Source organism: Scyliorhinus torazame, chromosome 15 (genome assembly GCF_047496885.1).
Source record: "Scyliorhinus torazame isolate Kashiwa2021f chromosome 15, sScyTor2.1, whole genome shotgun sequence".
Taxonomy (NCBI): Eukaryota; Metazoa; Chordata; class Chondrichthyes; order Carcharhiniformes; family Scyliorhinidae; genus Scyliorhinus; species Scyliorhinus torazame.
Genome location: NC_092721.1, coordinates 60583316 through 60596475, shown reverse-complemented (window position 1 = coordinate 60596475; position 13160 = coordinate 60583316).

The window sequence follows — 13160 nt, the reverse complement described above, 5'->3', positions numbered from 1 at the left end:
AAAACAAAACAGACCAACGGCCACCTAGGACATGCCCAGCAACCAGGGAACCCACCCCTCTATTGGAGGAAAATCGATAAGAACGATTGGGAATCGGCCCAATTAATTGGGGCCAAGTTCAAGGCCCGCCCAAAAGCGCGCAAAGCCACTTCGAGTATAAAAAGGACTCCTCAAGAGAGAATCGCTCTCTTGGCCTTGGCTCTCAGCGAAGAGAGACCTGCCAAAGCTGCTCCAGACCAAGTAAGTTCCAAGTCAACACACGCTACGAGATACACGCTCCTAGTTGCTATCCTGTAAACAGCTCAACCCAGCAGCCTCAGAACCGAGCAACGGCCATTGTTCCTCTGACTGAGTGGGCACCCGAAGCTAAGTATAGGCTTTTAGTAGTAGTGATAGTTTAGGTTGTAGAGTTTTATGCATGAATATATTTGACTGTGTAAATAAATGAGCATTAATTTTGAACTTACTAACTGGTGTATCAAGTCTTTGATCAGTATTCGGTTTTGAACCTTGTGGTGGTATCGAAAGATACCTGGCAACTCTTGAGCAAACGTAATTAAACAGAGCCAAATTAAGAGAGAACACAATTAGCAACAAGTGAGTGGGGAATGCATGGTTTATGCAGTATAATGTGGACAAATGTGAGCTTATCCACTTTGGTAGCAAAACCAGGAGACATTATTATCTGAATGGCAATAGATTGCGAGAGGGGTTTATGCACGAGACCTGGGTGCCCATGTACACAAGTCATATGCGGGTGCTGATGCAGCAGGTGGTAAAGAAGCTAAATGTTGGCCTTATAGTGAGAGGATTCAAGTACAGCAGCTGGCATGTCTTGCTGCAAATATACAGGGCCTTGATGGGACCGCACCTGGAATATTGTGTGCAGTTTGGGTCTCCTTCTCGGAAGAAGGATGTTCTTGCTATAGATCGAGTGCAGCGAAGGCTTACCAGACTGATTCCATGGATGGTGGCGATTCAGCATCCCTTATCATGCAAATTCATGCACAACGGTTATTGCAAGGGATTCCCAGGAATCCCGCTATCGGGCCATCATTTTGAGAGGGTGGACCGATAGCGAGGTCCAGCAGCTGGGCCCCCCATGCAACATAATTCAGCAACCACCCCCCCACCCCCAAGATATTCTGGGACCCCCCCCACACACACACACAGTATGAGGATAGGTGGATTGGCCATGCTAAATTGCCCTTAGTTTCCAAAAAACGTTAGGTGGAGTTACTGGGTTACAGGGATAGAGTGGATGTGTGGCGTTAAATCGGGTGCTCTTTCCAAGGGATGGTGCAGACTCGATGAGCCAAATGGCCTCCTTCTGCACTGTAAATTTTCTGTTTTTTGGATGACCCAACCGCCCCCCCCCCCCCCCCACCAGAGATGCCCATGAGAGAGAGAGAGAGAGAGAGAGAGAGACCCAGATCAGAGACCACCCAAATACAGGGACCCCACCAGATATCCCCCATTTACAGAGACTCCTGACAGAGACGCCCCTATGTGCAGAGAACCCTACCAGAGACATCCCATAAGAGAGACCCCTGCCTGGAAGCCCCCCCCCCCATCCCCATAAGAGATATCTCTGCCTGGCAGCCTCTCATTGGCAATGCCCCTGTCCGGAAGTCTCCCATAAGAGTGAGCCCTGCCTGGAAGCTGGAGAGAAGTCCAGACAGAGGCAGTGAAAAATATTCCTGCTTAAAACCCCACTGTGCAATACACCTGCTGGCTCAGGCGGAGGAAGGAGCACCTGTCAATTCCTCGAAAGAGAAAACCAGTCAACTGGGTTTAAACCCCCTCAGATCTTGATCTGCAAGCCTTTCATTCATATATATATGAATTTGCTTTAACTAGGCTGTGATTGACACTTTCCACACACACAGTTTTCTTATGGGGTGCTTCCAGGAAGGGGTCTCTTTTTTGGGGGTGTCTCTCTCAATGAGAAATCTCTGGTAATGGACAGTGGAGAGGGTTTGGTGGGATGGGTGCCTCTCCAATGTACTTTGGGAGCACCTCCTTAAAGAGTCACTCCCTTGGCCTACCGCAAGGTCCATCGCATCAGAGCCATGCTTGTAAATAGCTGAATTAATTCTCGCCCAAGTATTCCTGGCAAACTGAACTGGAAATTCACGCAGGCTTGCAGAATATGGTGCCCGTCATGTTAATACAATGCAAATGAGTCAAATTGACCCATTTGCATCCTCCCATTGGCGTAGGGCACGAATCTTGATGCCATCGCCAGCGGTTGGACCACAACATCCCCACCGCATTGGGAACTCTGCTGCTGGCTTTGGGTGGTGGGGAATCCAGCCCTGTGTGTTTTAAAGAAGCAGTAAGATATAGCTCTTGGGTCTGAAGGCATCAAAGGATATGGGGTGAAAGTGGGAACAGGTTACTGAGTTAGATAATCAGCCATGATCGTAATGAATGGCAGAACAGACTCGAAGGGCCGAATGGTCTCCTCCTATTTTCTATGTTTCTATCACCTTGTAGTTGGAATCCCATTGTCCTCACATTACAAGATACAGAGTCCGAATGCAATTACATTATAATCATAATGCTGTTGTAGACATACTGCTTTTTGCAATTTTATTGTAGTTGCACTGCAGTGATAGAACTGCTGTAGTCACACAACAGTAATACCTCTACTTCAGTCACACTGCTGTATTGGCTACAGAGCCATCACATTGCTACTTGCAGGCTTATTGATTTTGCACTTCAGTGGTTGCTCTAATACAACCCACACAACAATGGTAGCTTTATTGCAGTCATGTTAAAGTACCCTTATCACAGTCACATTGTAATGGTAACCCTACTGCAGTCAAATTAAAGTAGTACACCCATTACTGTCAAACTGTAATGGGAGTTCTATTGTAATCACTATAAACTTCAAGTTCTACTGTAGTCATAAAACAGAGGAAATCTTTTTGCAGTCACTTTAGAGTGTAGACTCGATTAAGAACATAAAAATAAGTTTTTAAAAGGTGCAGGGGCAGGCCATTCAGCCCTTTGAGCTTGTCCCGCCATTTTTATCTTCTACCTCAACTCTATCTTCGTGCACCATTCCGATATCCCTGATTCGCTCAGCATGCATCCAAAAGTCTGTCAATATCTGTCCTAAATATATTCAACCACTGAATATCCACAGCTCTTCACGGTATAGAATTCCAAAGATTCTCAACCCTTGAAGGAATTTCTCATCTCCTGACTAAATGGCAAGCCCCTTGTTCTGAGATTATAATTACTCATTCTAAAATTTCCAGCCAAGGGAAACATCTTCACAGCATCTATCATGTTAAGGCCCGGAAGAATTGTATATGTTTCAATTGATTACCTCTCATATTTCTAAACTCCAGGGAATATGGGCCGAATCCACTCAATCATGGAACAATCCTCTCATTCCAGGAACCAGACTAGTGAACCTTTGTTGCACTCTGTCTGGGAAAAGTAAAAGGAGATCAAAATTACATGACAGGTATGAATTGTAGAAAGACTTAACTCTGGGGAATATAGGCTTAGCCTACTCATTCTCTCCTCATAGGATAAAGCCTTAAATCCAGGAGTCAGTCCAGTGAAACATTATTTGCATTCCCTTTAAGATTAATAAATCTTTCCTTAGCTATGGAGAGCAAAAATGTACACAGTGCTTCTTGTGAGCACTTTCCCCATGCGTTTTTTTTTAATCTTAAGGCAATGTATATTCATTGGTATTATGGATTATTTGTGTTTTAATGTTTGCTATTGCATATTCATTATCACAAATTTTAATATAGTTTCCCTATTTACCTGAGCCAACCCGGCCCTGTTAACTGTGTAGTTTAAGGTCCTAGCTTTGGACATAACTAAAGCAATTTCAAACACAATATAAAATTGAATCATATTAAACCCATGCTTCTCCAGAAGCCCATTTACTCCAAGGTTATTGAATAGTCCTTTCTCATCTCGCAATACTGGACTTAGAAAAGCCTGTTCCCTTATTGGTTCTTTGACATACTGAAGTAGAAAACTATCATGAACACATTTCATTGTCTTGTCCTCAATTCTATTACAGTAAAATTGGTTTATCCAGTCTATATGAAGTTGAAGCAAAATACTGCAGAGGCTGGAAACCTGAAATAAAAATCAGAAAATGGTGGAAAACCCAGCAGGTCTGGCAGCATCTGTGGAGAGAGAAACAGAGTTAACACTTTGAGTTCACAATGACTCTTCTTCAGAGTTCTGCACCTCTAAATTCCTGATCTGCTCAAACACTGAATCTACGATTGGGGTGTATAAACTACCCACACCATTGTTTCATGCCCTTTATTCTTTAATTCCATTACATAATAAATTTACCAAGGCTGGCCTTCTGATAATAGCTCCTTTTATTAAGACAAAAAAAGGCTGCTGCCATGGCATAGGACACCTGCGTCCCAGCCCGGGCACCCTCGCAGATGACGGTTTGGATCTGGACTGCAAGTTTTAAATCCCACCAGCCATTTCCTATTGTGCGAGCCTCCACCCGCTCAATATGGGAGCTCATATTCAACGAAGCCCAGTGGGAGATCTATTAGTTATCCCATGTGTCCTTTGTGGCCAGTATAACATCCCATTTCCCCCTTAAAGCCCTCTTGGGAGATTTCAGGGTATTTGCTATTAACTTTGTATAGTTCACTAATGAGCAGTCTGAAAATCTCAGCCTGATCCGCTGGAGTCAATTTCTCTCCCTTTAAGACTTGGTCCCTGTCCTCGCACAGTGATGAGTTGAAGTCGGCTGACTGCTGCCTATAGGTCACCAGGGTCATAAAAGTACCCTTAATCCGCAAAGGTTCCCTGGTGTAAGTGGTTAATCTGGTTCTAGTGACTTAAAAACTCAAGGACTGGATACCAGTTTGGAGGCATTCAAATGTCGATTTCCCAATGACAGAGATAGCAACCATCTCCAATGAATGACCATTTACTAGCAGCTTCATCATTATTAGGCGACCTTGGTCATGAAGGGACGGTTTAATTGCATTATTTCTTCATCTAGAAGTGGGCATACCTGCATGGCACGAGCCTATACCTTCTTCCCCGAGTAGAACGAGTATTGCCAATTCCCATATCCTTCCCTTGGTTGTGTCCTGTAACGGACAATATTCCATTTTCTGACATCTCCACTCTTCTGGAGCGGGTTCCCTAGCATTTAGGATGGTCCTGGTACTCCCTTGACTGTCAGGGGACACCAGCTGAGCTCTGGCTTGGTAAGTCATGCAGGCACCTTCAGCCGGGGAATGGACACTTTTACACAAGGTGACTCCTCCTAATCAGAGGACATTACTATGGCCCTTGTCACTTCTGAGCCCCTTTTTCTTCATTCTCCTGGAATAGGACTATTACAAAGGGTTTTTCTCAGGTCCAAATTGGGCTTTGCCAGTAAAACGTTTTGAGTCATAACATTGTTTATTCCCTTTCGCAGCATCTCGTTCAGGGATGGTCTGAATTCACAAAGTTCTGCTAATTTCCACAACCTGGTTAAAAATTCAGTGGTGGGTTCACCCGGAGCGCTACTTGCCGTATTGAAGTGGTATCACTTGAGGATGATAGAGGGCTTCGGGCCATAGTGATTTCGTACTAGGTCGCCAGGCTCGTCAAAAGTTTTCTAATTGGGGCATCTGGGTAGATCGGGCTTTTTATTCCACTGAATATCAAGGCCCCCCCATGCTGTCAGCAGAATCACTTTCTGCTTCTCATCTCTCACAATGTTATTAGCCCGGAAGAAGTAACAGATATGCTCCGCGTACAGGGCCCATTCTTCTCCATTAACGTCATATGGATAGTTTGCTGAAGAGAGGCATTTTGTTTCTTATCGGTGAAGCTGCTTATTTTCAATTCTGAAGGCCGCTCAGGAAACTTGATTTTACTCCTTGTACCAATACATTAATGTTGAAAGGCTGGTCTTCAGGCAATAACTCCCTTTATTAAGGCAACAAAAAAGGGCCGATGCCATGGAGCACAACACTTGCATTCCAGCCTGGGTTGTTCTTATTCCACCAAGGCCATGGGGAGATCTATTAGTGATCCCAAGTGTCCTTCGAGGCTACTTTAACATACTAAATTAACTCTTCCTCCTGATAGGTGATCAATGATCCTTTCTCTTTGTCCTAACCACCACCCCCACCTTATCTATTTTGTCTATCACTTCAAAAGTCAAGTTTCTCTGGTTTGTTACTTCCATCATTCTACAGCCATGGCTCTGTTATGGCTATTATACAAAGCCCATTTCATAGTGTAGAATTCCTACAATGCAGAAGGAGGCGATTTGGCCCATTGAGTCTGCACTGACTCTTTGAAAGAGTAAGCTACCCAGGCCCAATCCCCCGCTCTATCCCCATAGCCTAACACCCCTGGACACTAAGGGACAATTTTAGCAGGGCCCATCCATCTGTCCTACACATCTTTGGACTGAGGGATGAAACAGGAACATCTGGAGGAAACCCACGCAGACAGGGGGAGAAAGTGCAAACTCCACACAGGCAGTCACCCAAGGCCATAATTGAACCTGGGTCCCTGGCGCTGAGACAGCAGTGCTAACCACTGTGCCACCGTGCCACCCTATTGTTATCTAAACTTACTATGGAGAGCATTACAGAAAAATAGATCATTAAAAAATGTATCACACAAAAGGAGGCCACTGTGACCATGCTGACAAAAAAAGAGCTATCCACTCCAGTCCCAGCCCCCAAGCTATCGGTCCAGGGTGCTGTTGGTTACGGCAGTTCAAATAAATATTCAAATACCTTTGAAATGCAATGAGATATTCTCCTGCGATAGCCTTTTCAGGGATTGAGTTCCAGAGCCAACCACCCTCTGGGTAAAAAAAAAACATTTCCTTGGGGGCGGCATGTGGCGCAGTGGTTAGCACTGGGGCTGCGGCGCTGTGGACCCGAGTTTGAATCCCGGCCCTGGGTCACTGTCTGTGTGGAATTTGCACATTCTCTCCATGTCTGCGTGGGTTTCACCCCCACAAACCAAAGATGTGCAGGTTAGATGGATTGGCCATGCTAAATTGCCCTTTAATTGGAAAGAAAAATAATTGGATACTCTAAATTTATAAGAAAAAAAAACATTTCCTTAACTCCCCTCCAATCCTTCTACCAATTACTTTAAATCCATGTCCCTTGAAATGTTTCTGATAATTTGCCCACCCAACCATTGGGGTTAGGCTGACAAACCTGAGATTAATTGGTCTATTCCTTTTAAACTATGGTACAGTATTAGCAATCCTCCAGTCCCCTGGCACCCAATCTGTAGCCAGAGAGGATTGGAAAATGATGGTCAGAGCTTCTGCTAGTGTCTGCCTTCCTTTTGTTAGCAACCTGTGGTACTTTGACTTGGGGATTTATCTGCTTTCAAGGATAATAAACCACTTAATATTTCCTTTTGACTACATATATATTTGTTTCTATCTGGGTTGTGGTGATGGGAGACTTCAACTTCCCCAATATTGACTGGGACTCACTTAGTGCCAGGGGCTTAGATGGGGCAGAGTTTGTAAGGAGCATCCAGGAGGGCTTCTTAAAACAATATATAGACAGTCCAACTAGGGAAGGGGCGGTACTGGACCTGGTATTGGGGAATGAGCCCGGCCAGGTGGTAGAAGTTTCAGTAGGGGAGCATTTCGGGAACAGTGACCACAATTCAGTAAGTTTTAAAGTGCTGGTGGACAAGGATAAGAGTGGTCCTAGGATAAATGTGCTAAATTGGGGGAAGGCAAATTATAACAACATTAGGCGGGAACTGAAGAACCTAGATTGATGTTTGAGGGTAAAGCAACATCTGACATGTGGGAGGCTTTCAAGTGCCAGTTGAAAGGAATTCAGGACCGGCATGTTCCTGTGAGGAAGAAGGATAAATACGGCAATTTTCAGGAACCTTGGATAACGAGAGATATTGTAGGCCTCGTCAAAAAGAAAAAGGAGGCATTTGTCAGGGCTAAAAGGCTGGGAACAGACGTAGCCTGTGTGGAATATAAGGAAAGTAGGAATGAACTTAAGCAAGGAATCAGGAGGGCTAAAAGGGATCACGAAAAGTCATTGGCAAATAGAACATAGAACATTACAGCGCAGTACAGGCCCTTCGGCCCTCGATGTTGCGCCGACCTGTGAAACCACTCCAGAGCCCATCTACGCTATTCCCTTATCGTCCATATGTATAGAAATAGGGTTAAGGAAAATCCCAAGGCTTTTTACACGTACATAAAAAGCAAGACGGTAGCCAGGGAAAGGGTTGGCCCACTGAAGGATAGGCAAGGGAATCTATGTGTGGAGCCAGAGGAAATGGGCGAGGTACGAAATGAATACTTTGCATCAGTATTCACCAAAGAGAAGGAATTGGTGGATGTTGAGTCTGGAGAAGGGTGGGCAGATAGCCTGGGTCACATTGAGATCCAAAAAGACGAGGTGCTGAGCATCGTGAAAAATATTAAGGTAGATAAGTCCCGAGGGCCTGATGGGATCTATCCCAGAATACTGAAGGAGACTAGGGAGGAAATTGCTGAGGCCTCGACTTTGGATACTCACTGTCTTCAGGTGATGTCGGGCACTGGAGAATAGCCAATGTTGTTCCTTTGTTTAAGAAGGGTAGCAAGGATAATCCCGGGAACTACAGGCCGGTGAGCCTTACGTCAGTGGTAGGGAAATTACTGGAGAGAATTCTTCGAGACAGGATCTACTCCCATTTGGAAGCAAATGGACGTATTAGCGAGAGGCAGCATGGTTTTGTGAAGGGGAGGTTGATGCACGATCAATTACACAAAGACGAGAGTTGAATGCAACTGAGGCTTTATTGCACTAAGATGTGTGGCCGCCTACAGCAGGTGGTGAAATTGCTGCTGTATGGGGAGCACACACATTTATACTCTACCTACTGGGCAGAGCCAGCAGGCAGGGAACTACCCCCATACCTGTAGTAAAGCGCCTTACCACAAATCATCTAATATATACATCAGTGGTGACTACCACATTCACCCCCAGTTAAAATTGAGTCCCGCGGGGGTGGTGGAGAACTATATACAAGTACATGTAGAGAGAAAAAGTAGAGTCCCGATCAAGTTCCAGGTTCAGTCGGTCCGGAGCCTTGACCTGCCGTTGGGAACGCCGCAGTGATGGTGGCGATTCTGGTGTCGGTCTGGTCCTCGGTGACTCCAAGAGCGTGCCAAAATCCTTGTCATCCTCGGGCATGGGGAAGACGGATTATCCTGGGGCGGGGGCTGCGTTGGGTGCACCGGGCAAGGGGAGGGTGGCGCTGGGTCGGAGGTGTGCTTGTGTGTGGAACCAGCTGGTGCCAGGTCCCTGAGGGAGACAGTATCTTGGCGGTCGTCGGGGTATGCTACGTAGGCGTACTGTGGGTTGGCGTTGAGTAGCTATACCCTTTCAACCAACGGCTCCGCCTTGTGGAGTCGTATGTGCGTACGGAGGAGTACGGGTCCTGGAGCTGCAAGCCAAGTCGGGAGCGACACCCCGGAGGTGGACTTCCTGGGGAAGGCAAAGAGACATTCATGGGGTGTGTCATTAGTCGCAGTGCATAGGAGCGACCGAATGGAGAGCAGTGCGTCGGGGAGGACCTCCTGCCAGCGGGTGGCCGGGAGATGTCTGGACCGTAGGGCCAGCAGACGGCCCTCCAGACCATCCCATTCTCCCTCTCCACCTGCCCGTTTCCCCGGGGGTTATAGCTGGTCGTCCTGCTCGAGGCGATACCTTTGCTGAGCAGGAACTGATGCAGCTCATCGCTCATGAATGAGGATCCCCTGTCACTGTGGACGTAGGCAGGGAAGCCGAACAGAGCAAAGATGGTGTTGCGGGCTTTGATGATGGTGGCAGACGTCATTTCGGGGCATGGGACGGCAAAGGGGAATAGGGAATATTCATCGACCACACTGAGAAAGTACGTGTTGCAGTCGGTGGAGGGGAGGGGCCCTTTGAAGTCCACGCTGAGCCATTCAAAGGGGCGGGAGGCCTTCACCAGGCGCGCGCGCTCTGGCTGGTAGAGGTGCGGTTTGCACTCCGCACAGACCTGGCAGTCTCTGGTGATTGCCCTGACTTCCTCAACGGAGTAGGGCAGATTGAGGACCTTGATGAAGTGGTACAAATGTGTGACTCCCGGGTGACAAAGGTTGTCATGCAGAGTCTGGAGTCAGTCCACCTGTGCACTGGCACATGTACCTCGGGATAGGGGGCTCGTTGAGCTTACCGGGGCGATACAAAATCTCGTAGTTGTAGGTGGAGAGCTCGATCCTCCACCTCAAGATTTTATCGTTTTTAATTTTGCCCCGCTGTCTGTTGTTAAACATGAAAGCTACCGACCATTTGTCAGTGAGGAGAGTGAATCTCCTGCCGGCAAGGTAATGCCTCCAATGCCGCACAGCTTTAACGATGGCTTGGGCCTCTTTTTTGATGGAGGAGTGCCAAATTTCGAAGGCATGAAGGGTTCGTGAAAAGAATGCCACGGGCCTGCCTGCCTGGTTAAGGGTGGCAGCCAGAGTGACGTCTGATGCATCGCTCTCGCCTTGGAAGGGGAGGGTCTCGTTGATTGCGTGCATCGTGGCCTTGGCGATGTCGGCCTTAATATGGTTGAAGGCCTGGTGAGCCTCGGCCGTTAGGGGAAAGAGAGTGGATTGGATTTTCATTTCATTTCATTTTCATGAGTAGCGGGCCTTGTCCGCATAATTTGGGACCCACTGGGTGTAGTAAGAAAGAACCCCAGGCAACGTTTGAGGGCCTTGGGAAGTGGGGGAGTGGGAGTTCCATGAGGGGGCGCATATGGTCGGGGTCAGGCCCTAAAACTCCGTTGTGGACCACATAGCCGATGATGGCTAAGCGGTTCGTGCTGAACACACACTTCTCCTTGTTGTAGGTTCGGTTGAGGAGAGTGGCAGTGCCGAGAAATTTGGCAAGGTTGGCATCGTGGTCCTGCTAATCGTGGCCGCAGATGATGACATTGTCAAGGTACGAGAAAGTGGCCCGCAACCAGTACCGGTCGACCATTCGGTCCATTTCCCGTTGGAAAACCGAGACCCCGTTGGTGACTCCGGAAGGAACCCTGAGAAAGTGGTAAAGGCGGCCATCTGCCTGGAAGGCAGTGTATGGGCGGTCCGCCTTACAGAAGGGGAGCTGGTGGTAGGCGGATTTAAGATCCATAGTTGAGAAGACCCGGTACTGTGCAATCTGATTGACCATATCAGATATGCATGGGAGGGGGTACGCGTCGAGCTGCGTGTACCTCTTGATGGTCTGGCTGTACTCCACGACCATTTGTGTCTCTCCTCAGTTTTCACCACTACCACTTAGGCAGTCCAGGGGCTGTTGCTGGACTCAATGATGCCTTCCCGAAGCAGTCGCTGGACTTCGGACCTGATGAAGGTCTTGTCCTGGGCGCTGTACCGTCTGCTCCTGGTGGCGAGGGGTTTGCAATCTGGGTTAAGTTTGCAAAGAGGGAAGGTGGGTCGACCTTTAGGGTCGTGAGGCCGCATACAGTACGGGGTGGTAGGGGCCCGCCGAATTTCAATGTTAGGCTCTGGAGGTTGCACTGGAAGTCCAGGCAGAGTAGTAAGGCAGCGCAGAGGTTGGGGAGGACGTAGAGGCGGAAGCCGGTAAACTCCACGCCCTGGACAGTGAGCGTGGCTATGCAGTACGCCCTGATCGCCAGAGAGTGGGACTCGGAGGCCAGGGAGATTCTCTGATTGGCGGAGTTTACCGCGAGGGAGCAGCGCCTTACCATATTGAGATGAATGAAGCTCTCGGTGCTCCCGGAGTCCAGCAGACAGGAGATCTCGTGCCCATCGATTTTCACGTTTGTAGAGGCGGTTGCTAGGTTGTGTGGGCGAGACTGTCAATCGTGACCGAGGCGAGATGCGACTGATCGTCAATGGTGGCAGAAGATAGGGTGCCAGGGGGGCATGGGTCCTGGTAAGATGGCGCCGCCCACGGGCTGCCCCTGCCGTGGGGGAGACAAGATGGCGGTGCCTGATGTTCCTGGGGAGGACAAGATGGCGGCGCCCACAGGCCGCATGTGGTGGGGGTTGAACAAGATGGCGGCACACACGGACCGTAGGTGGTCCGAGGAGGGGCAGATGGCGGCGCCCACTGGCTGTGTGTGGTCCGAGGAGGAGAAGATGGCTGCGCCCACTGGCCGTACGGGGGAGGAAGTCAGAACAATAGCGGCGACTGAACAGGCCTGGCACACCGCCGTGAAGTGCCCCTTCTTGCCGCAGGCCTTGCAAAGGGCGCTCCGGGCCAGGCAGAGTTGTGGGGGGTGTTTTGGCTGCCCACAGAAGTAACATTTGGAGCCCCTGGGGTTGTTGGCTGCCGCGCGGCACAGGCGTGGGGTTGGCTGAGTGGGGTCCCCGATGGGGCAGCCGTCTGCGGAGTTAACGATGCGTAGAAGGGGTGGGCCACGTGGCCGGGTGTGTAGGCCTGGATGTTGTGCGAGGCGACCGTCAGCGAGAGCTCAAGCTTTTTGGTTGCTGCAAGGTCGAGCATGGCCCCTTCTAAGAGACGTTGGCAAATGTAATCTGACCCTATCCCCGTAACAAAAGCAAGTTCCCTGATAAGCAAATTTGAGTGTTCCGTGGCCGTGACGGCCTGACAGTCACAGTCTCTGACTCGGGGAATTAGAGCACGCCAGAAGTCTTCTACTGACTCACCAGGGAGTTGACTGCGTGTGGAGAGGATGAGTCGAGCGTAAAGCGTGTTAGTCCGCTGAGCGTAGTTTTCTTTCGGTAGCGCCATGGCTTCGTCGTAGTTCGGCGCGTCCTGGATAAGCGGAAAGACATTGGAACTCAGCCGCGCGTAGAGGATCTAAATCTTCTGAGCTTCTGGAATTGGGTCTGGTGCAGACCTGATGTAAGCTTCAAACAGGCTCGCTAATGTTCAAAGTCCTTTTTGGCGTTGCCTGATTGCAGATCCAGCTGCAGGCGATCCGGCTCGATGCGGAGGTCCATCTTCTGAAAACTTGTGTAATTAATTGATGCACGATCAATTACACAAAGACGAGAGTTGAATGCAACTGAGGCTTTATTACACCGAGATGTGTGGCCTCCTGCAGCAGCTGGCGAAATGGCTGCTGTATGGGGAGCACACATTTTTATACTCCGCCTACTGGCCGGAGCCAGCAGGCAGGGAACTACCCCCGTACCT